Raw genomic sequence first — 24,266 nt, forward strand, 5'->3', positions numbered from 1 at the left:
TTTTCAGATGAGTAGGGCAGCAATAACTTTACTACTTGGCGGAAACTCTTTAAAGGGAATTTTTCACCAGTTTTTGCTATGTAATCCGAGAGCAGAATAATGTTACGGGAAGATCCCCTGATTCCAGGAATATGTCACTTAGGCTACTTTTACACTAGTGTCGTACAACGCACGTTGCATTGCGTCGTTTGCAGAAAAAACGCATCCTGCAAAGTTGTTTGCAGGATGCGTTTTTTCTCCATAGGCTTGTATTAGCGACGCATTGCGACGCATTGCCACACGTCGCAACCGTCGTGCGACGGTTGCGTTGTGTTGTGGCGGACCATCGGCACCAAAAAACGTTGCTTGTAACGTTTTTTGGTGTGTTGTGTCCACCATTTCCGACCGCGCATGCGCTGCCAGAGCTCCGCCCCCTCCTCCCCGCAACTCACAATGCGGATGCGTTGTAATAATGCATCCGCTGCCCCCATTGTGCTGCGTTGACACAGGTTGCGACGGTACGTGGGCCCGACGCACTGTGACGGGCCGACGCTAGTGTGAAAGTAGCCTTACTGGGCTGCATTGGTACAGTTTTGATAGAATCTCTGGTTTGATGTAAATGTAGCAGAGCTAAGATGTCTGGGCTGTGTGTAACCCGCCCAAACCCCTGACTGGTAGCTTCTTGTGTACACTGTGCATAGTGAGCAACCTGCCAATCAGTGGTGGAGGTGAGGCTATACAGAGTAGCCAGACTGACCTGCACGTGAGATGTAGTCATGGCAGTGTTAATCTCCTGCTGGACTAAACAAATACTTATATTAAAGCTACAATGCACAGCTCAGATGGACAGGCTTGCCCTGGGTACAATGGAGCAGATTTATCAAAGCTGTCTTAAGGCAAACTATCATTATTTTTTGTAAAGGGATATTGTCAGTAAGATCAACCCCTCGAATCACATATATGGACATGCAGGTCCATATAAGTGCATATATGTGCAATTCACCGATAGGATTAATTTATTTTATAGTTTCATAGATTGGACTTATACCAAGTATAAGTATTTTTTTATTATTTTGGATTTTTCAGTTGGAGAAAAGAAAGGTGATTTGAACTTTTATATATTTTTTCAGATTTTTTTAAAAACATTTTCTTTGTATTTTTCACTCTGTTTGATATTCACCTTGTGAGACTTGAAACTGCAATGATCTGATTGCTTGTGCTATAAAAAGGAATGCCACAGCATTGCTGTACATAGCAGAATTCACAATCTCCTATGAACGCCAGCCACAAGCTACAGGCTGGATTTGACAGGAGTACTGTGTTGACAGACAAAGTCGTACCAATGAGGGGTTAGATCTGTGTGGCACCCTGCTGGATTGACAGAGGCATTGAACAGGTTAACAGCTACTGGAGTGAATCATGGGTAGTGAGGCAGATAATGACTGAATATCACAGCCATAATACCAAGGAAATATGGCACAACTTGTAGATGCTTTTTGCAGCCAGCCAAAAGTCTTTGAGTTCTTGTTCTTCCAGTTCTGTGAGATTCCATGGTCGTCTTGCATACAGTGCTTGTTTGAGGTCTAGCTATAGATTTTCAATGATGTTCTGATCAGGGGACTGTGAGGGCAATTGTAAAACATTTAGTCTGCACCTTTTTGAGGTAGTCTATTGTGGATTTTAACTTTTCAAATTCAGCTTTTTTACAGATAGTGTTATGTTTGCATCAAGAATTTGTTGAAATTTCATTGGATCTATTCTTCCCTGTACCCGTGAAATATGTTCCCCATGCCACTGGTTGCAATACAACCACGAATGATGGTTGGAAAGATCTTCTTTTCCTGAAATTCTGTGCCATTTTTCTCCACACATACCTTTGATTGTTCTGGACAAAGAATTCTATTTTAACCTGATCAGTCCACAAGACTTGTTTTAAAAAATGCATCAGGCCTCTTTAGATGTTCTTTTGCATTCTAAATTTTATAGTGTGAGGATTCAGTCATATTTCAGTTTTTCTTTTTTTAATAAATTTGCAAACATTTCTACACTTCTGTTTTTTTCAGTCAAGATGGGGAATTTTATGGTAAGGATTCAGGTATATTTCAGTTTTTTTATAATAAATTTGCAAACATTTCTACATTTCTGTTTTTTTCAGTCAAGACGGGGTGCAAAGTGTACATTAGTGAGAAAAAATGTATTTACCAAATTGCTGCAATGAAACAAAGTTTGAAAAATTTAAAGGGGTCTGAATATTTTCCATACCCACTGTACAGTATATAGCTTAGAATACAAAGGAAGTGTTTCATCTTTAACTTTTGTCCTTTTAGAGATCATTTCCTCTTCAACTTGCTTAGTTATTCACAATAATTGTAATTTTGACCAGGGGTGCACATACTTTTACACACCAATGACGTTTCGGTCATCAAGCATATACTGGGTGCATAACAAGACAACAAAAAAAAGGCCGTAACTACAATAATAATGACAATGTAATGTGCAAAACTAACATTATATACTGTAAATATAGAGAACAGCTGGTTACAGCAGATAAACGTCATCAAAAATCACAGTCTACTGGTGAAAAAAGAACTTAAAAAGAAATACAGAACATAAAAAGGAACGAACATGAAAACACCATTGATGAGTCACAATGCAAAGCTTGTTATAGAAATAATAAGGCATCTTCTCAAACAAAGAGGGATATCATATAGAACTAACTGCTGCTAATTAGAATATTAAACAACCTGTGTGCTTAATGTCACACAGTAGTGCAATATGTATATTGGTTCTCAAAAAAATACAATATGAGCACCACACATCGCCCAGCGCAGCTTCCACCATTCTGTAATAGCGGACCACAGAGGTCACAGTCTATTGCTGTAGCCTGGAGGTCGAAATCAACGCGCTAAGTACAGAATACACCTTGTACACACTGATTACATTATATTTCATTAGTTATTCTATGACCACAAAATATATTCAAAGATTTCATTTACCACAAAAAATACATTTTTAATTACACCAATTTTGCTTTTTGAAAGATCTTTTACATACAATGCATGGAATTGGCTTCGCAGAAGTTTCAGTCAACAGAACTTGCTTTAGTTCAAGTGGCGATTAGCAGGGAGAAGATGGAGAATTCATGTACCTTGGATGAGTAATTACAATGTTTTCTTATTCCATGGTAATCCTCCTGTATGTTTTTATGTCTGCAGTAAATCAATAGACTCATGACTTCTTAATATGTCATTAGTACACCTCTTGACCACTTACCATTTACGTCTCCTGATATTCCCATATGTCTGAGGTACAATTAATTTCAGCAACAGTACTGCACTCTCCCATGGAGCCGTTTATTATGAAGTATTTTTTTTTTATATATAAATTGTTTAACCAAAAGGTTGCTGATGGGGAAAAATACTTGAGCGGTATCCACTGACAAAATACAACAGGTAAAAGTAATGCAAGACATAACTGAGCTAAGTGAATATTCCAAAAGCTTGAGCTTTTTCTACAGAATCCTAAATAATGGCTTGCATTTGTTTTAGAAATGAGTGCATCAATTCACTGATTGAGTTCAAGCTAAATCTCCTGAAATTGTTGCTTATACGCAAATTCAAACATTTTGAGATTTGATTCGTGATTTGACAGCCACAAAAAAAATTTTTCCGGCACCATCATTCAGTGGGATTATGTAATTTTGTGTGGTTGCGTTCGCTACTCCGTAATTCCCTGCGGCTGGGTCAGCACATTGTACATGTGTAAGGTGCACAGGGCGGTAGTCATGGGCAAGAGGCTGCTGTGTTCCTGCACCCTTGCACCCTACAAATAAATGGTGTCCTGATTCTCCTGTGCTATGCGTGTGTGGCGCACAATACTCACGTTTTGGTCGCATGCCTCTACTGTCTCTATTTTTTTCAACTTCAGGAACTGCCGCCCAACCTTTAGGGTACATCAAATTCGCTTTATAATAAAGACTAGTGATGGGCAAGCACTAAAATGCTTGAGTCTAACAAATTGCAATACTCAGGTACTCGACCCGAGCAACGAGCCCAATGTAAGTCTATGGGAAACACGAGTATTTTTACAGCTTTCCCCCGGGGTCCTTTTAAGGTCTAAGAATGTCTGAAAATGATGGAAACAATGCTCAAATGACATGGGAACATAATGGGGATCACCCCTGGAAGCATTTCTGACTCCTAGGTCACAGCTGTAAGCAATGTTGCCCGAGTTTCACGCCATTTTTACAGGTGCACCAAAAAACATACAAAAACTAAACCAAAATGGATTTTGCTGGGAAATATGTTAAGGTACATCCTTTCCAGGGAATGACTTGTATATAAGGCAATATATTTAACCCCAGACCAAAATGTTCCTCCACCACTTGGGATATGTTCACATTTTGGTGCACTTTTCAACTTTAACATTGCTTTCAACAAATACAAATGCATTCACTGGGAAATGTCATTGTAACTTTTAACAACCCTAGCTGGCCATGTGTTGTGTGACATGTAGGGAGACACATCTAAATTTATGAAGGATGGACTCTTAAAGTCACAAAGCCTATTTTTAGAGAGGCATCAGGGGGCATTAATATTCTTAATGGGCCATAATTAAACAGTGGGTCTCTTATGCTGTTATTGCCTATGCAGTGAGTTGCTGGGCTGCCAAGAATTATGACAAACTCCAATACCCTTTCACGAGAGGTACAGGAGGGCTTCCTGAAAAAAATGTTGCATTGAATGCAAGGCCTGCCCTGCTGTCAAGTCATATGCACCCCAAGAATCCTTTGAACCCAGGTACTGTATGGCCAAAGGAAAATCCACTTCCCATTAATTTTGTAGTTCCATACTGTTACTTAAGCATTAACTGCAAGGCCTGCCCTGCTACCAAGCCATATGTACCCCAATAAGCCTTTGAACCCAGGTACTGGATGGCTACAGGAAAACCCACTTCACATTATTCAGTTTGTCCTGCCATACTGTTTTCTTATGTACAGGATTAACATCAAGGCCTGCCCTGCTACCAAGTCAAATGCACCACAACAAGTCTTTGAACCCAGGTATTGGATGGCCATGGGAAAATACACATCACATTATTCATTTTGTAATCCCATACTGTTTTCTTATGTACTAACTTCAAGGCCTGCACTGCTACCAAGTCATAGGCACTACCAAGTCATAGGTTACTGAAACCCAATAACACGGCTGCAAGTGTTGACTGTGCAGCCAGCACTACCAGGCACCAACTGGCGGTGTTAGAGCCCAGGGACAGCAGAAGGAGCAGATTTGAGGTATTGCCGCACACACAGCAGGGAAACAGCTGACGTTACTGAACCCCAATAACAGAGGAGCGACTGTTGACTGTGCGGACAGCACTTCCAGGCACCAACTGGCGGTGTTAGAGCCCAGGGAATAAAGGAGAAGCAGAGTGTAGGCAGAGGCCTAATTGGAGCAAGTTGAAAGGGAACCTTTAACCCCCCAGGCGTTAGCAACTGAAAGAGCCAACTTGTGCAGCACTAATGCTGCACAAGGAAAAGGTGGTTCTTTTAATTATGCTCCTTGCACACGCTGAACTAAACACTTATAAAATGTGTCCCCTGATACTGTGATACTGTCCCAGAGGTGGGACTTTCCGTCGTCATGAGATGCAGCACAGCCGGCATTCATACCCCCTCGGCACCGGGCGCTGCCTCCTCAGCGTTGTTTGAATCTGTCACGGAGACCGTGCTGTTATGTTAAACCTTGGCCATGCGCAGTTAGCGCTGCTCGTCTTCTAACATCATTTGGTGTCATGCTGACTGTGCCTGTGCGGCCACGCTGCCCAAGAACCCGCCTCGTACTGTCTTCTGATTTAGTCCCACTTCGGGGCTGGGAGTCCTGGGCATGCGCAGTGCATATCTTCGTCTCTCACTCCTCTCCATCTGCCTTCTTCAGAGTGTGCGGCATCACGGCCGTGGCATGTGATTTGGGATCAGCTGACGCCACACAGTCTGTAGAAGGCGGAGGGAGAAGAGTGAGAGGCGAAGATATGCACTGTGCATGCTCATGAATCCCAGCCCCACAGTGTGACTAAATCAGAAGACACTGCGGGGCATGATCTGTAGCAGCGCGGCCGCACAGGCACAGTCAAAATGACATCAAATGATGTCAGAAGATGGGCAGCGCTAACTGTGCATGCCCAAGGTTAAACATAACAGCGCAGGCTCTGGGACAGATGCAAACAACGCTGAGGAGGCGGCGCTCGGCGCCATGGGGGTATGAATGCCGGCTGTGCTGCGTCTCATTGCGAAGGAAAGTCCCACCTCCTGGACGGTTTCACGATATGAGTGGACACATATTTTATAAGTGTTAAGTGCAGTATCTGCAAGGAGCATAACTAAAAGAGCCACCTGTTCCTTGTGCAGCATTAGTGCTACACAAGGTGGCTATTTCAGTTACAAACGCCTGGGGGGGACAGGTCCCCTTTAATTGCTGTTGTAGTGCCAGCGTGGTGGTCGCTGGACACGTTCCCGGATACACATCAGTGGATCAGCTGACGTTACTGAATAACACTGGGTCATGTGTTGACTGTGAAGCCTGCACTTCTGGGCAGCAACTGGTGGTGTTGGAGCCCAGAGATTAAAGTTCAGGTGGTTGAAACATGAACACAACAGGAGACCTGGATACCGTTGGCAACCAATTATTTAATCGGTAAGAGGAGTGGCAAATTCCTGTGAGATCCAGGCCTTGTTCATTTTCAAGAAAGTAAGCCGGTCAACGTTATAGGAGGATAGTCGCATGTGACAGTCTAATAGTACACCACCTGTGGCACTAAAGACGCGTTCCGATAATACACTGGCAGCAGGGCAAGCCAGCACCTCCAATGCATACTGGCTAAGCTCCGGCCATGTATCCAGCTTAGAGACCCAAAACTTGAAGGGGGAAGAGCCGTCTGGGAGTACGCTGAGAGAGCAAGACATGTAGTCTGTCACCATCTGACGGAAACGTGGCCTCCTGCTGACTGGATCAGTCTGTGATGGTGTAGACATTTGTGGCGGGCACACAAAACTTTGCCAGTGTTGGGCCAGACTGGTCTTGCCTTGTGCTGAGGCACTGCTTCTGCTCCCTCTTTGTGCAGAGATTCCTCCACTGCCTGGATGCACAGAGCTGCTTTGTAAAGCACTAGCAGTAGCAGGTGCAGCACTTCTCTCGATTGGACTGGAGAAGATGATGGACTGCACCAATGTGTCTTGGTATAGCCGCATTTTACGCTCCCGCTGCAATGGTGGTATGAGGGTTTGTAAATTGTCCCTGTAGCGTGGATCGAGGAGGGTGTACACCCAATAATCAGCTGTGGTAAGAATGTGGGTGATGCAGCGGTCGTTTCTCAGGCACTGCAGCATGAAATCAACCATGTGCTGCAGACTGCCAACTGGCCAAGAAACGCTGCCCCCTGCTTGAGGCGTGATGTCTGCCTACTCTGCATCACCCCATCCTCGCTCTACATACTGACTACTGGAGATTTGTGTAACTCCCTCCTCTGGAAAGATGTCTTCCTCCTCCATTGACGCCTCCTCATCCTCCTCACAAAATGTCCCCTGCCTAGGCCTTTGTGAGGAACTACATTGTGCAGACTGTCCAGAAGCAGATGGCATTTCGGACTCCTCATCCTCAACCTCTTCCACCACCTCATCCCTTAGCACTTGCAGTGTTCTTTCAAGCAGGCAGATAAGGGGGACAGTCATGTTGACTAGTGCATCACCTGAACTCGCCATCCACGTGGATTCATCAAAGGCCCGCAAAACCTGGCAGATGTCCTTCATAGTGGCCCACTCAGTGGTTGTGAAGTCTGAACGGCGGGAACTGCAACTTTTTTGCTCCTGATGCAGCTGGTACTCCATTACTGCTGGCTGCTGCTCACACAACCGCTCCAACATATGTAACGTTGAATTCCACCTGGTGGGAAAGTCACATAAGATGCGATGTTCCGGAAGGTGGAATCAGCACTGCAGAGTTGCAATACGCGATCTTGCCATGCTGGAACGACGCAAGTGAGCACACTCTAGGCGGACCTTGTGCAGCAGTGCATCAAGATCCGGATAGTCCCTCAGAAAACTCTGCATGACCAAGTTGAGCACATGTGCCAGACATGGGATGTGAGTTAGGTTGCCAAGGCCCAGAGCTGCCACCAGATTTCGGCCATTGTCACACACTACTATGCCTGGCTGGAGATTCGCTGGCAGAAACCACACGCTCTCCTGATGGCATTCAAGAGCTCCTGCGCTGTGTGGCTTCGATTCCCCAAAGAAATTAATTTAAGTACGGCCTGTTGATGTTTGGCTACAGCTGTGCTTCTTATCGTGTTCACGGGTCATGGTGGAGGTAGACCGTGACGGCTCCTGCAGCGATGATTCAGAGAAACTGGAGTATGAGGAGGAGTCAATGTGCACAGACTGGATTCCTGCAATCCTTGGAGTTGGCAAAACACGTACAGCGCCACTCGCCAATTCTGTACCCAGCTCCACAACATTAACCCAAAGGGCAGTGAGGGAAAGGTATCGTCCCCGTCCATGCTGACTGGTCCAATCATGGGGGGTGAGGTTGACCTTGCCACTAACGGCGTTTAGTAGCGTATGTTTAATGTTTCCCTCCACATGCTTTTGCAGGGCAGGGACGGCTTGCCTGCTGAAATAAAAGAAAGCGGCTGGGCACATTGTATTGTGGGACTGCCAATGCCATCAAGTTACAGAAGCTGTCAGTCTCCTCCAGCCTGAATGAGAGCATTTCAAGGGACAGAAGTTTTGCAATGCATGCATTCAGAGCATGTGCTTGTGGGTGGTTTGCCGAGAATGGCCGCCTTTTCTCCCATAACTGTGCTACTGATGGCTGTAGACTGGGCTGGGAGTGTGAGGATGACTGGGAACGTGGTTCTGTGGGTGGAATTACAGTGTGTCTCTGAACGGTGCCAGAGGTTCTTCCATGGCGATCCTGTGAGGAAGCTGAACCAGCAGTGTGTGAGCTGGAAGAAGAGGCTCCAACACAAGCTGAAGAGGTGGTAGGTGCCGTTGTAGGGTGGCCTACGTCTTTACCAACTGCTTCTCCTGCATAGTCTCGGCAGCACAGTATGCACCAGAAAGTGGCACCTGAGTCTCATCATCAGGCGCGTACTGAGAGGTGGTGACCAGAGGCACTGTCCCACCCACCTCTTCTGATTCAGAGAGACAAAGCTGTTGGGCATCACTGCATACAGCCTCTTCTTCTGATTCTCGAATGCTGCTTGGCTAGCCCCCTATTTCCAGGCCAAGAGATTCAGAGAACAGAAGTAGAGATGGCTCCTGTCCTGGGCTCTCTGACTGCCTGGGCAATGTGACAGGTGGTGAAGAGACAGATGGTTGCTTTTCAGTGCTCAGTGCCTGAGAGGATGTGGCACTAATTGAAGTCGATGTGTTAGCTGCCATCCATCCGACAATGGCTTCAATTTGTTTGTCCCGCAGCAGTGGGGTACGGCGAGCTCCTACAAAGCTGCGCATGAAGGTCTGTCCCCTGCTAAAACTGGGGGATGATGAGTCACCAGTGGCCGCAGCATGCACAGAATCCCCACGTCCTCTCCCTGCTCCACGCCCACGTGCCTTACTCCCTGCCTTCTTCATCTTGATAGACTGATGAAGATAGGCAGAAAAGTACTAAGGGCTTAGTGTGCTTATTCCTGAACAGCTGCTAACAGGTATAAGAAACACTAATTTTATGAAGTGTGGACTACACTTTATTATCAGCTTATGTGGCCTACACAATGGTAAAGTGGAGTGTTTGGTGAACTTTATAAACTTTGGGTTTGTTTCGCAGAACACTACAGAGTGAGCACAATACTAACACACAGACCGTGCAGACAGCCGTGAATGGCTGCAAGGCCAAGAAAAGCTCCTCTATCTATTCCTATATAGTGTTTTTCCACAATCTAGCGGGATACAGATGGAAAGACACTAATAGGATATTTTTGAAAAAATGTGCAGCTGGCTGCTGCACTAATTGCAATTTAGAACAATGGATTCAGCAGTATGAGGCAGTGACGCACCCTGAGCTGATCACAACCGGCTGTGGCTGCGGACAGACTACAAAGCAAGCTGCACTCACACACAGACCGTGCAGACAGCTGAGAATGGCGCTGCAAGGCCAAGAAAAGCTCCTCTATCTAATCGTATATAGTGTTTTTCCACAATCTAGCAGGATACAGATGGAAAGCCTCTAATATAGGATATATTTGAAAAAATGTGCAGCAGGCTGCAATAATTGCAAAAAAGGACAATGGATTGAGCAGTATGAGGCAGTAACGCACCCTGAGCTGACCACGGCCGGCTGTGGCTGTGGACATCCAGCAGAGCTAGCTGCACTCACACACACAGACCTTGCAGACAGCTGTGAACAGCGCTGCAAGGCAAAAGCTAGGTTCTCACACAGCGGTTGCTAAATTAGCCTGGGTAAAGCACAATGAAGCAAGTTGTTATCTCTAAACTGGCCCTCAGGCAGAACACAGCATCCTGTCCCTAACTGAATTCACAGCAGAGTGAGCCCAAAATGGCGGCAGCGACTTTTATAGGGCGTCGTGACATCATTTCAGCAGCCAATCACAGCCATGCCAGTAGTTTCATAGTACCATGCAGAACAGGATATGCCCACACTTCTAATCATTCCTCATTGGCTGATTTAAATAAAATCGGGAGTTTGCATGATGGGAATTTCCAATTCCAGTTTCCGATATACTGAAAGTATCGGAACTCAGTATCGGAATTCCGATACCGCAAATATTGGCCGATAACCGATACTTGCGGTATTGGAATGCTCAACACTACTCAACACTAATTGTGACGTTTTTTCAAAGTTCACTTTTGAAACCACAAATCATATATGCTAGATGTCATAATTTGCTTATGAATACAGATTTATTATTGAATTCTATATATAAAGAGAAAGCACCAAGATCCTTACCTGCTCCTACTGCTCACTTCAGGCAATAGACTCTTTTCAAGGGATTTGAGGAACTGTATCAGAAAATGGAGCCCTAACCTCTGTAATAGTGCTGTGTTTAATAGCAAAACTGAGAACATCATTTTGGTTGATGTAAAGCTTAAACATTTCTTGTTTCTAAATAATACCACCAATTTAAACCAGTACCACAACAACAACAGGAACAAAAGGACACCACCTCCCAGAAACCTTGACCTTCGCACAGGATTCCTTAATTCAATTCCTTCCTAGTTAACAAGTTTCCTATCTAGTGTTGTAACCAATGCAGAGATGAATGGTCGTCACAGAAATCATTTAGCAAATTAAGTTTAGACCAAGGTCATGGCAAATTGACCTGACTTACCCTATAATGAGTACCTAATAGTTAGTTGTGTAATGAATATGGCATTGAACTCTGTACAACGGTTGCCTTCCTGCTTTATTTCATACTTTAAAGTCAAGGACAAAAGTGTTGGCATCCTTGAAACTGTTCCAGAAAATTAAAATTAATTACTTCTCTAAGAAAATGATTGCAATTACACATGTTTTGCTATTCACGTGTTTATTTTCCTTGTGAGTACTGAAACAACACAAAAAAAATCAGAGTAAAAAAGACAAATTGGACATAATTTCACACAAAACCCCAAATATGGGCAGGACTGACTGGTGATCTGAGAACCAAGATCGTTGAAAAATATAAATAATCTTGAGGTTACAAGTAGGGTTGAGCGACCTTCACTTTTATAGGATCGGGTCGGGTTTCACGAAACCCGACTTTTGGAAAAGTCGGGTTGAGTGAAATCGGCCGATCCTATAAAAAGTCGGGGTCGGGGTCGGCCGAAACTCGAAACCCAATGCAGTGCATTGGGTTTCCATGGTTCCCAGGGTCTGAAGGAGCGGAAACTCTCCTTCAGGCCCTGGGATCCATATTTAAGTGTAAAATATAGAATTAAAATAAAAAATATCCTTATACTTACCCTCTGACGCGCCCTGGTACTAACCGGGAACCTTCCTTCCTTAGAATCAGCCTTCCAGGACCTTCGGTGACGTCGTGGGTGACGTCGCGGCTTGTGATTGGCCGCGCGGCCGCCCATGTGACCGCTCGCGCGGCCAATCACAAGCCGCGACGTCACCCGCGACGTCACCGAAGGTCCTGGAAGGGCTGATTCTTAGGAAGGAAGGCTGTCGGAAGGAAGCAGGGCGCTTCCGAGGGTGAGTATATTCCTATTAGTATATTCCTATTAGGTATATACTCACCCTCGGAAGCGCCCTGCTTCCTTCCGACAGCCTTCCTTCCTAAGAATCAGCCCTTCCAGGACCTTCGGTGACGTCGCGGGTGACGTCGCGGCTTGTGATTGGCCGCGCGAGCGGTCACATGGGCGGCCGCGCGGCCAATCACAAGCCGCGACGTCACCGCGACGTCACGGCAAGGTCCTAGAAGCGCGGATTCGAAGGAGGAAGGCTGCCGGTTAGTACCAGGGCGCGTCAGAGGGTAAGTATTGCAATATTTTTTATTTTAATTCTATATTTTACACTTTAATCTGAATTCCGATACCAATTCCCGATATCTTAAACATATCGGGAATCGGGATCGGAATTCCGATTCCAGATTCAAAAGATCGCCGACTTCATGGCCGACCCCCCACTGGGGTCGGGTCGGATTTCATGAAACCCGACCTTGCCAAAAGTCGGCGACTTTTGAACAATTTCGACCCGTTTCGCTCAACCTTAGTTACAAGTCCATCTCCAAAAATCATTTCCTGGAACAATTTCCAGGGTGCCAACACTTTCGGATATATATATATATATATATATATATATATATATATACATATATATATATATATATATATATATATATATATATGTATATATATATATATATATAAAGCAAAGCCATCTGGTGTAAGGCCATGTGTTCACTGATAAGTCAGCTGGGGAAGCTGAGCAGAGTGGGTTGCGTTGTGGAGAGAGACAAGCCAGAATCTCTCTGAAAAGATTTTCCCATACTGTGTGCACCAAACTGCAGGTATCATTGGTTGCTAAGGACGATAGCTGTTTTATTTGACTGAACTGAGACAGGTTCTGTATTGTTTAGTCAGTGCCTGTGTACAAGGCTAGGCATTTTAGGTGTTTCGGGGTCACCGTGAAACTGTGGAGGCAGAAGACCGCAGCATCTGATTGCACCTATTCCGGCGCTGAGAAGAAGCACTTCTCCTTCATTTTAAATGTTTTTATTTCTTCTGGCAGAACAGGGGTACATCGACCATGTTGGAAATCCTTGTGCTTGATTAGCCACCCCTTTTCCCTTTATAATCTGAGCTCACTTACTAATCCTTGTCAGAGCTAGCATTTGCTTCATGGCTAATGGTGGGAGAAGAGTTGGTATGAGAAGGAGAGTTGAAGGAGTTATTAGTGACTGTTGCTTAGTTTGTATGTGTGGTAATTCCTTATTCTTCTCTATTTTGGCTTATTCCACTTCCTTCACAGCCGGGTGCATTCCTCTTTTAAATGTGAATGAATATTTTGTATGCCTAGAGTTCTCTGTTAACCCTTGTCCATGTTGCCTTGTTTGTTGGGTTGGTTTACTATGGTGCACAGCAGCTCCCCCTCTTTCCTAGGTGGGAGAAGAGAACAGACAGAGGGCTAACTTAGGAGATAAAGCAAGGGTGGAGGCCCTGACATCTTCGTCATCTGAATTATCCCAGGGAGCACAGCGAGCTAAGGAGCCCTCTAGTGATAGGGACAGGGAAGGAGCCCCTGGTCACGGGTCACCCGGCAGCTGTGTCGTGACTCGTGACATTAGCTCTGACCGCTACCATTTTCTCTGATCCATGATGGATCCGATCTCTGCTCTGATGGGGAAATTTCAGCAGCTCAATCTGGAGGTGGCTGATTTATGCACGGTGGTTTTGCAGCAACCTAATACATCTGGTGTGGGGTTCTCGTCTCTCAGGCAAACCATAGAGAAGTCCAAGGTCACGTTGCCTGACAGGTTTTCTGGTGGGGGGGGGAGGGCGTGACAAGTTTGTTGTTTGCAGAGAGGCCTGTGAAGTGTACTTCAAGTTACGTCTGGTTTCCTCAGGTACAGAGGAGCAATGTGTGTGGATAGTAATCTTGTTCCTTCAGGGGACCTCCAAGCATGGGCATTTTCTCTCCCTGGACCTTATATATGATAACACCAATCGCATCTCATTAGCTGAGTCCACATTGCGCCAACTTCAGCAAGGAGACCGGCCAGCAGAGGAATATTGCTCTTGCTCTTAGTTCCGGCGGTGGGCCACGGATACCAAGTGGAATGACCCCGCATTCCGTAGTAAGTTCTGTGAGGGGCATACAGTAAGGGCGAAGGATGCCTTAACTTTGTATGAGATTCCTGACTCCCTTAAGGCAGACATGTCTCTTGCGATCCGAGTTGATCGCAGTCTTCGCCAGAGACATAGGGAGTCACCTCTGGGTGCTGGGTCCGGGGTCAAGGGAGGTCAGCACTGAGCCTAATGAGGAACTCATGCAGGTGGGTGCGGCATCACATCCTGGTAAATTGTATGTTGTCCGGCATAAGGGTCTGTGTATCTTTTGTGGTAAAAAAGGGTCCTTCTTGACCACTTAGTAAGCAACCACTGAAAAACAAGGCTGGGATGCGAGGAGTTTAGCAACCGGGGTGTACTTTACTTTTTACCTCTGTGGCTAGGACAGTTTTGTCTACCAGCCATAATCCAAGTGGATGGAATTAAGGTGGACATGTTTGCATTTCTGATCAGTGGGAGGGGTTTAATTTGATCAATGCTAGGTTTGTCCAGGTCCGAGGCCTCATCCCACTTACTCTGTCCAGACCCATAACCATAATTGCCATCGACTCCGCCCCTTAGAGACAGGGGCACTTTACTCAAGTCGTCCGAGACTTGCGGCTTCAGGTGGGGGGCCATGCAGACTGAGGTGTTGGACTACTATGTGTAAGAGGGTCTGCCCTCACCTGTGGTAGTGGGACTGCCTTGGCTTGCTCTGTACAATCCTGTAATAGACTGGCAGACTCAGGAAGTAGTTAAATGGAGTGTGTATGGTCAAGGACACTGCTTGGGCACCCGGTGGGCTAAGGTGGATACCCAGTCTGTGCCTAGTTACCTGTCGGATTTTAGGGATGTGTTCTCTGAGTAGGGGACTCAAGAACTCCCTCCCCATCGTCCTTATGATTGCGCCACTAATCTAGTTTTATGGTGCCAAGCTGCCCAAGAGCAGACTCTATAATATCTCTGGTCCACAAAGAGAGACCATGAAGGACTACATCATGGAAAGCCTTGCTAAAGGTCATATTAGACCACCCTCATTGCCCATTGCCACAGGGTTCTTTTTTGTAAAGAAAAATGGTGGGGGTTACGCCCTTGCCTAGATTTCTGGGAACTCAATAGGATCACTGTATGTGATCTGTATCCGCTCCCTCTCATTCCAGACTTCTTTTACCAAATTGTAGAAGCAAAATGGTTCTCTAAGATGGACCTCATGGGGTCGTATAATCTCATCTGCATAAAAAAGGGAGATGAGTGGAAAACTGTGTTCAATATGCTTGAGGGACACTATGAGAATCTTGTGCTGTCTTTTGGGTTGACGAACGCACCCGCCGTCTTTCAACACTTTATTAATGACATCTTTAGTCACCTGGTAGGCAGATTCGTGGTTATCTATCTGGATAACATACTAATTTATTCACCTGATCTGTTCACTGGTCAGCTGGGGGAAGCTTAGCAGAGCAGAATATCTCTGAAAAGATGCGCACAGGCCGGGTGCATCAAACTACAAGTATCACTGGTTGTTTTGGACCACAGCTGTTTTGTGTGACTGAACAGAGACTAGCTCTGACCTGACTGAGTAGCCAGGGTCGGTATCGTTTAGTTAGTGCCTTGACAAGGTTAGGTATTTTATGCTTATGGTTTTGTTTTGGTACTGTACAAGCTGTGGCAATAAAATAACCCTCTGGCTTCATGTTTCAAGCGGCTACCCGAGAGAGTCAACCCTTACAATTTATATACAGTAAGGTACAGACATATTTTAACAGTGACAACTATGGTTGAGCGACCTTTACTTTTTTAGGGTTGAGTCGGGTTTCGCGAAACCCGACTATCTCAAAAGTCGAGTCGAGTGAAATCGGCCGATTATGGCGAAAAGTCGGGGATCGACCGAAACACGAAACCCAGTGCAAAGTCAATGGGAAATCTAACTTTTTTTTTTTCTCTCTCTCTCTCTCTCTCCTCCGTCCCTGAACAGAAAAGCTGGTGTTACACATTGCAAATAGCTACAGCGCACAAGCGACAAGATGGCGATAGGCGTGCCCGCCCCTAAGACCTATGTCATCACTCTGCCCACGCTCCTTCATTGGCTGAAAAAATGGCGCCAAACGAGTCATACTAAACACGACTTTGGCGCGAAGATCGCCGACCGCATGGCCGATCCTACACTAGGATCGGGACGGGTTTCATGAAACCTGACTTTGCCAAAAGTCGGCGACTTTTGAATTTGTCCGATCCGCTTCGCTCAAGCCTAGTGGCAACATCTTTGTGATTTCGGCTCTACATGACACTAATTTTTATTTAAAAAGTCGACATGTCAACAGGACTGCAGTCAGTCAGTGACTTCAGTTGCTCATGCGGTCCACATGGGGAAAGCTGTGGAGGTCAGTGATTGGCTGCAGTGCTGTTGTCGTTATGTCAGTGCTGCAGACTAACAACAGACACTGGGGTAGCGGTGGAGAACTAGGGCTGGCATCAGGGAATTTAAGTAATACTTAGTTTGGCTTGACAAAACTATCACAGATTATAGTTCACGGTTATTTTTAAGGCATTGAACCCCATTGATGTTTTGCAGCTCATCTTGCCAGCAATACTATGAGTCAACATCTTTATGAATTTATTGCATTGATATCTCAGCAGTGTTCATATTAATCTCTGATCACTTGTGTTGATGTTTGCTTTTCTAGACATTTTCATCAAATTCTGATGACAATAATAGGAAAAAATATAGAAACCACAATGAAACCATGACTGAACCTTCTTATACATCAAAAGGACCTGTTGGCTGCTGTTTATGTAAGAGGGTGAAGATGGACCTTATGTAGGTCTGGCTCTCTCTATATATAATTGTCTAAGGGTTTTTCCATCTGTCTGTCTGTCCTGGAAATCCTGCGTCTCTGATTGATCGAGGCCACCAGGCCTCGACCAATCAGCGACGGGCACAGTATCGACGTAGAAATCCCACGTCTCTGATTGGTTGAGGCCGCCAGGCCTCGACCAATCAGCGACGGGCACAGCGATGATGATGTCATAAAGGACGTAGACATCCCGCGTCTCTGATTCAGCGACGGGCACAGTATCGACGTAGATGTCATAATGGTTGCCATGGCGACGATGATGTCATAAAGGTTGCCTCGACCAATCAGCGACGGGCACAGTCTGCCGCGAATTCTGGAATCATCATTGTCCATATACTACGGGGACATGCATATTCTAGAATACCCGATGCGTTAGAATCGGGCCACAATCTAGTTATTAATACAGGTCCTTCTCAAAAAATTAGCATATAGTGTTAAATTTCATTATTTACCATAATGTAATGATTACAATTAAACTTTCATATATTATAGATTCATTATCCACCAACTGAAATTTGTCAGGTCTTTTATTGTTTTAATACTGATGATTTTGGCATACAACTCCTGATAACCCAAAAAACCTGTCTCAATAAATTAGCATATCAAGAAAAGGTTCTCTAAACGACCTATTACCATAATCTTCTGAATCAACTAATTAACTCTAAACACATGCAAAAGATACCTGAGGCTTTTATAAACTCCCTGCCTGGTTCATTACTCAAAACCCCCATCATGGGTAAGACTAGCGACCTGACAGATGTCAAGAAGGCCATCATTGACACCCTCAAGCAAGAGGGTAAGACCCAGAAAGAAATTTCTCAACAAATAGGCTGTTCCCAGAGTGCTGTATCAAGGCACCTCAATAGTAAGTCTGTTGGAAGGAAACAATGTGGCAGAAAACGCTGTACAACGAGAAGAGGAGACCGGACCCTGAGGAAGATTGTGGAGAAGGACCGATTCCAGACCTTGGGGAACCTGAGGAAGCAGTGGACTGAGTCTGGTGTGGAAACATCCAGAGCCACCGTGCACAGGCGTGTGCAGGAAATGGGCTACAGGTGCCGCATTCCCCAGGTAAAACCACTTTTGAACCATAAACAGCGGCAGAGGCGCCTGACCTGGCTACAGAGAAGCAGCACTGGACTGTTGCTAAGTGGTCCCAAGTACTTTTTTCTGATGAAAGCAAATTTTGCATGTCATTCGGAAATCAAGGTGCCAGAGTCTGGAGGAAGACTGGGGAGAAGGAAATGCCAAAATGCCTGAAGTCCAGTGTCAAGTACCCACAGTCAGTGATGGTGTGGGGTGCCATGTCAGCTGCTGGTGTTGGTCCACTGTGTTTCATCAAGGGCAGGGTCAATGCAGCTAGCTATCAGGAGATTTTGGAGCACTTCATGCTTCCATCGGCTGAAATGCTTTATGGAGATGAAGATTTCATTTTTCAGCACGACCTGGCACCTGCTCACAGTGCCAAAACCACTGGTAAATGGTTTACTGACCATGGTATTACTGTGCTCAATTGGCCTGCCAACTCTCCTGACCTGAACCCCATAGAGAATCTGTGGGATATTGTGAAGAGAAAGTTGAGAGACGCAAGACCCAACACTCTGGATGAGCTTAAGGCCGCTATTGAAGCATCCTGGGCCTCCATAACATCTCAGCAGTGTCACAGGCTGATTGCCTCCATGCCACGCCGCATTGAAGCAGTCATTTCTGCCAAAGGATTCCCGACCAAGTATTGAGTGCATAACTGAACATTATTATTTGTTGTTTTTTTTGTTTGTTATTAAAAAACACTTTTATTTGATTGGATGGGTGAAATATGCTAATTTATTGAGACAGGTTTTTTGGGTTATCAGGAGTTGTATGCCAAAATCATCAGTATTAAAACAATAAAAGACCTGACAAATTTCAGTTGGTGGATAATGAATCTATAATATATGAAAGTTTAATTGTAATCATTACATTATGGTAAATAATGAAATTTAACACTATATGCTAATTTTTTGAGAAGGACCTGTATATTGGGCTTTATTCACCTGTGATTTTGTCCTTTTTTTTGCTTTGTGCATATGTTTTTATATGCCATTGCATTTTATTATCAAGGCACACCATTGTCGGAGGAAGATGATGACCTGTGAAATTTGAGTGTTTCTACCTTCACATGGACTGTGATGATTTAAATGTATATTAATTTTCCAGAATTGCATTCCATGTTTGCTGTGGGGCTATGAGAAATGCCTGGGGATACTAATGCTGAAGCAGCTCGGGAATTAAAGTCTGCCTGTTGTCCTTCAGAGACTTAGCAAACAGAGTGAGGAACAGTCAGAAGTCAATTAGGGAGCGGGTCTACTCCTGGATATTGTCAGTAGTAGAGGCCTATTAAGAGATGCAAAAAGTGTGTGTTTTGAACTGTGTGTTGCTTTAGGTTACAGAGGAAAGGTTCCCTCTGTGACTGTACGAGGTGTAGAACGCCGGCCACACATTAAGGAATGGAGGAGAGGGAGGAACTCCCTGAGAGGAGATACTGTGGGGGCTGGGAAAGATTTACAGGTGCCTTAAAGAAAATCTGTCAGCAGGTTTTTGCTATTTAATCTGAAAGTAGCATATTGTAGGGATAGAGACACTAATTCCAGCGATATGTATGTATTGCTGTTTCAATAAAATCATTGTTTTACCTGCAGAAGATTATCCCTACAGGACTAGTGCCTCTTAGCCAACTGCTTTTTGTAACCCTGACCCCACCACTGATTAGCTGCTTGTTGTCAATGTACAATGTGCGCAGAAAGCAGCCAGTCAGTGGTGCTGGCGGGGTTATACGGGTCTCAGCATTCAGAGAACTGCTAGATCTGCAGCAAGGAAAACAGTAAGAAGTTGTTTGAATCAGGGTCTGAGCCCCTACATCATAGTGCTCTCAGATTGCATAGCAAAAACCTGCTGACAGATTGCCTTTAATTAGCTGGAACAGCCAATCTCTGGGTGAGCAGAGCTGAGACAGAGCACAAGTTTGTGCCACCTGAATTAACTACCATAGCGAAAGCCAGGCGATGAAACCAGTAAGAGTTCATGCAGACGTCTGTGCAAATCGGTCTGATCTCGGACCACAATTCACTGGCTGCTGGCGGCTCTCCCAACCCGATCGTGTAGTAGATTCATATATTTGTATGAGGCTGTCACGTTCAGAGGAGAGCCGCGGCCAGTCCATGCTTTGCGGCCCGAGGTCGGACTAATGTGAACGGACATCTGCATGGGCCCTAAGCAACAAAGGATCAGACATCTGCGCCTGACGGAGCCATGGGCCGCAGACAGAGGAAAGGCACTAGTGATTCAGAAGTGCAAAGTCCAGTAGTGCAAGTTGGGTGGTGAAGACAGGTGATTGGTTGGGATAGAGTGAGTAATGATCAATGGTGGCATGAGCTCAGGTATGCCAGGAATGGTGGAGAGCCCAGGAGCTATACAAAATTGTGGACAAACTTCTACTGTTCTGTATCAAGTAATGAAATGAAAGGATGAATGAAAGGGAGGAGATACAGATTAGATATTAGAAAAAAACTTGTTGACAGTGAGGGTGATCAAACAGGCTGCCACGAGAGGTGGTGAGTTCTCCATCAATGGAAGTCTTCAAACAGAGGCTGGACAGACATTCATCTGAGATGGTTTCGTGAATCCTGCACTGAGCAGGGGGTTGGACACAATGACCCAGGAGGTCCCTTCCAACTCTGCCATTCTATGATTATTATTATAGCGCCATTTATTCCATGATGCTATACATTTGAAAAGGGATATACTGTACATAACAAAAACAAGTACAATAATCTTAAACAAAACGAGTCACCAACTGGTACAGGAGGAGAGAGGACCCTGCCCGCGAGGGCTCACAATCTACAAGGGCTGGGTGAGGATACAGGAGGTGAGGGTAGAGCTGGTCATGGTGTGGTGGAACAAGCGTTACCTCAGGTTATAGGCTTGTTGGTAGAGGTAGGTCTTCAGGATCTTTTTGAAGGTTCCCATGATAGGTGAGAGTCTGATATGTTGGGGTAGAGAGTTCCAGAGTAGGGGTGATGCGCGGGAGAAATCTAGTAGACGATTCCTATAGTTTGGTTTCTTGTTGGGAAGCCTTTGCGTTATCTGCTCCTACTACAGAGGGTGCAGACACTACTAGTCTGCCCCAGTTAGATCTTGCACAATGCCATGGTTCCCATGATCAACCAAAGCCATGGTGTAGATACGAATAACATAGAAATTTCAGCCTTTCATACCACATTGCGGTACATAAGAAATACAGTCTCAGAGATAGGAAACCAGGCTGCTCCGAATGCTGCGCTTCTCTGTGATTTACACACTGGGAAGAGTTTATGAATTTCCACATGACATAACACTTTAATAAGCCACCCAATATTTAAATTGCAAAGTGCTAAGAACGTTCTCTTTGGGTAGCAAGAGGGCAGGTTCAAAACGGATCGTCTGTCGTCCGAAACTCCAAACATAAGCACTCGCTCTGCTGGAAATATGTGTCCTATCAAACACTGAAACAGTGCGTTCAGCAACTCTAATTGGATTCTCTACCCTAATAATTACCTCTGATAAATTTCAGCTCGAGATAGTTTTAATAGGAACCAAGAATCTTCTTGGAAATTAATTCCAACCTTCCTCAGCCAGAAGAAACATGGAGGTGAATAAATTGAGTCTCCAATGCAGCAGCGAGAGCAGAAATTGGTTCCAATAAAACAGTCGCGGTAAAGTCAATGCTCCGGAGCGCTGATCGCAGTTCTGGGCATTAGAATTAGGAATAATCAAAAATAATGAGATAACAGCAATCGTGTCACCCTTTTATATGTTAGGTCTACAGTTTCTAAAGGTGCAGCTCATCAAGAGCTGCTGATTTCATGCACTCCTATATATCCTGAAATGGCTGATAACAGTGAACAAAAGATAGCAATCAACTCTGCAATAAAAAAAAATATATTATTACTGTTAAAAAATCACGCAATACAAACATTTTGCTATCTTCCTTCCAGAGCACACAGATCTGCAAAGAAAAGAGCTATGTGCAAATACCAACTGCAGAAGAAACCTGAGCGTCTGTCCGGGATTTCTGCTGCAGCTCCTCTTATCGGAGTTTTCCATCTCGAATAATAAAGCTAGCCACAGGTGAATAATACAATTCTATTTTCCCGTAGTCACCACTAGGGGGAGATCATAGATTTAAAATGTATTCATCTCCTATGGAAGTCAATAAATCCATATGCAGTCTTCTCCCCCTACTGGTTTCAGAAAAACAAGTTTCACTTAGGGTAGGAGGCGTTTTTTATGATTTTTTTTTTAACTTTTTAGATGAAAGTCAGTAGGAAAATATTCAGTGAATTGTATCCCTTTACCCATTCTACTACTGCTAAGCGAAACGAAAAAAAAAAAAAAAAAACAAAGACAGAAACATAACGATGTTTCTGTCTTTGTTTTTTTCTGTTTAGTAGCTAGTGTGAACGTGCGCTTACATGCTGTATGCACACCAGTTTATATCCCAGTTCATACCTTTGGGTTTTTTGCCAAGCGAAGCGGTTGTCATATGGATCTATTTCAGTGTGCCAGAATGACTTTGGACCCTGCGAGTTAGGAAATGCATAATGCATTGTATGTGCTTACACTGAAGACTGATGAATGCTCATTGTGCTTTGTGCTTTACTGCCATCTACTGGCTGATGTCTGCATATGAAACTTAGCTATTCAGTCTCCTCACCACAAACTGCCACAGAAATGGCTGGGAGGAGCTGACACTTCCTGTAAGCTGGTACAAACCAGTTCTGTCCAGTCTAGTCCAGGGAGAGGAAGGAAGCACTACAACTCCCAGAATCTATTCCATTCCATTCTGAGGGGACCCCATTCTCCATATAAATTTCCTCCACAAAGTAGTGAAACTTTCCGAAATTAGGAGAGATAGAGCTGAACCAAGGCTTCTCCTACATACTAAATTTTCTTCGCGCCTCTGTATGAAACAAGTGCTTGATGACTTCCAGGACACGAACAGTGCCTGCCCTATCTCCTGCAATAGGGAACAGTAGCGCCCAAACCAGGAGTAACTCCACCCTTCCAGTGTGTCACCACTGGGAGCCATCCTGAGAAGGATCCCTCCACCAGAGAAGCATTACCTGGACTCTGCTTTCCTATAACAATTCCTCCAATAGCAAGTGAAGAGAACTGTTCTCCAGTCGTCCTGAGACATAATGTACTGTATTTTTTTTTTTTTCATTTTTTTTATTTTGTGATTTTTTTTTATATTTTTACAATTTTTGTTCCCTTTTTTTAACTTTTTTACTTAATCAATCTATGGGACATTAACCTTCATTACTTTGATAGCTAAATGTATTGCAATGCCTTATATCAGTCAGCGTTGCACTGATGTAATTGCGGCGCCCCAGGGTCCTGGTCATCGCAGTGGTATTGCTTTCCTCTCAGGGAGAGTGATATTACTTTTGGAGGCAAAGAAGGATAACTGCATCCAGGTATCACAAACATGCAACACATTTCACACTCCAGGCCACCAGGGGGAGCTTCTGCTCCTATTTATTAGGTCACTCCCTATATATATATATATATATATATATATATATATATATATATATATAACTGGTAGTCTGTAGGGAAAGTTAGAATGTTCCAGACAGTAGCCTGAGGTGGACAGAGGGTCCAAAGGAGCTGTGCACGGCCTCAGAGCTGCAGCTCCCAGAAAGAGACACACAGAAGGCAGAACTGTATTGCAGCAAGCATGAAGGAAGTCGTAGCAAAGGAGAGGATACCAGAACGGGACCAGCCCTACACAGGCTGCCTCCTTCTGAGGTGCAGAATCCCAGTAGCCGGAACACCGAGGGAGTAAGGACCATTATGCTTTGCTCCATAGACCGGTAGGACAGCTAATTGCAAGTAACCTGTCTGGTCTACACCCAGGAGGCACGGTGGCAACCCATGGACACCGGGGCATGCTAGAGTCCCTATAAACAGCCTCAAGCCACCAGTCATATGGGATTGTCCTATCCCATTTGGGGGACAAAGAAAAAGACACAACACCTGTGAGACCCTTATGTGATGCCATAGGCATTAAGAGTCTACACCACTATAGCGCAAAGGAAGGCTACTGATTTCCACCTGGACAAAGGGGACTCTGGACTTGCCTCCAA

The sequence above is a fragment of the Ranitomeya imitator genome, chromosome 4 (assembly GCF_032444005.1).
Source record: "Ranitomeya imitator isolate aRanImi1 chromosome 4, aRanImi1.pri, whole genome shotgun sequence".
Lineage (NCBI taxonomy): Eukaryota > Metazoa > Chordata > Amphibia > Anura > Dendrobatidae > Ranitomeya > Ranitomeya imitator.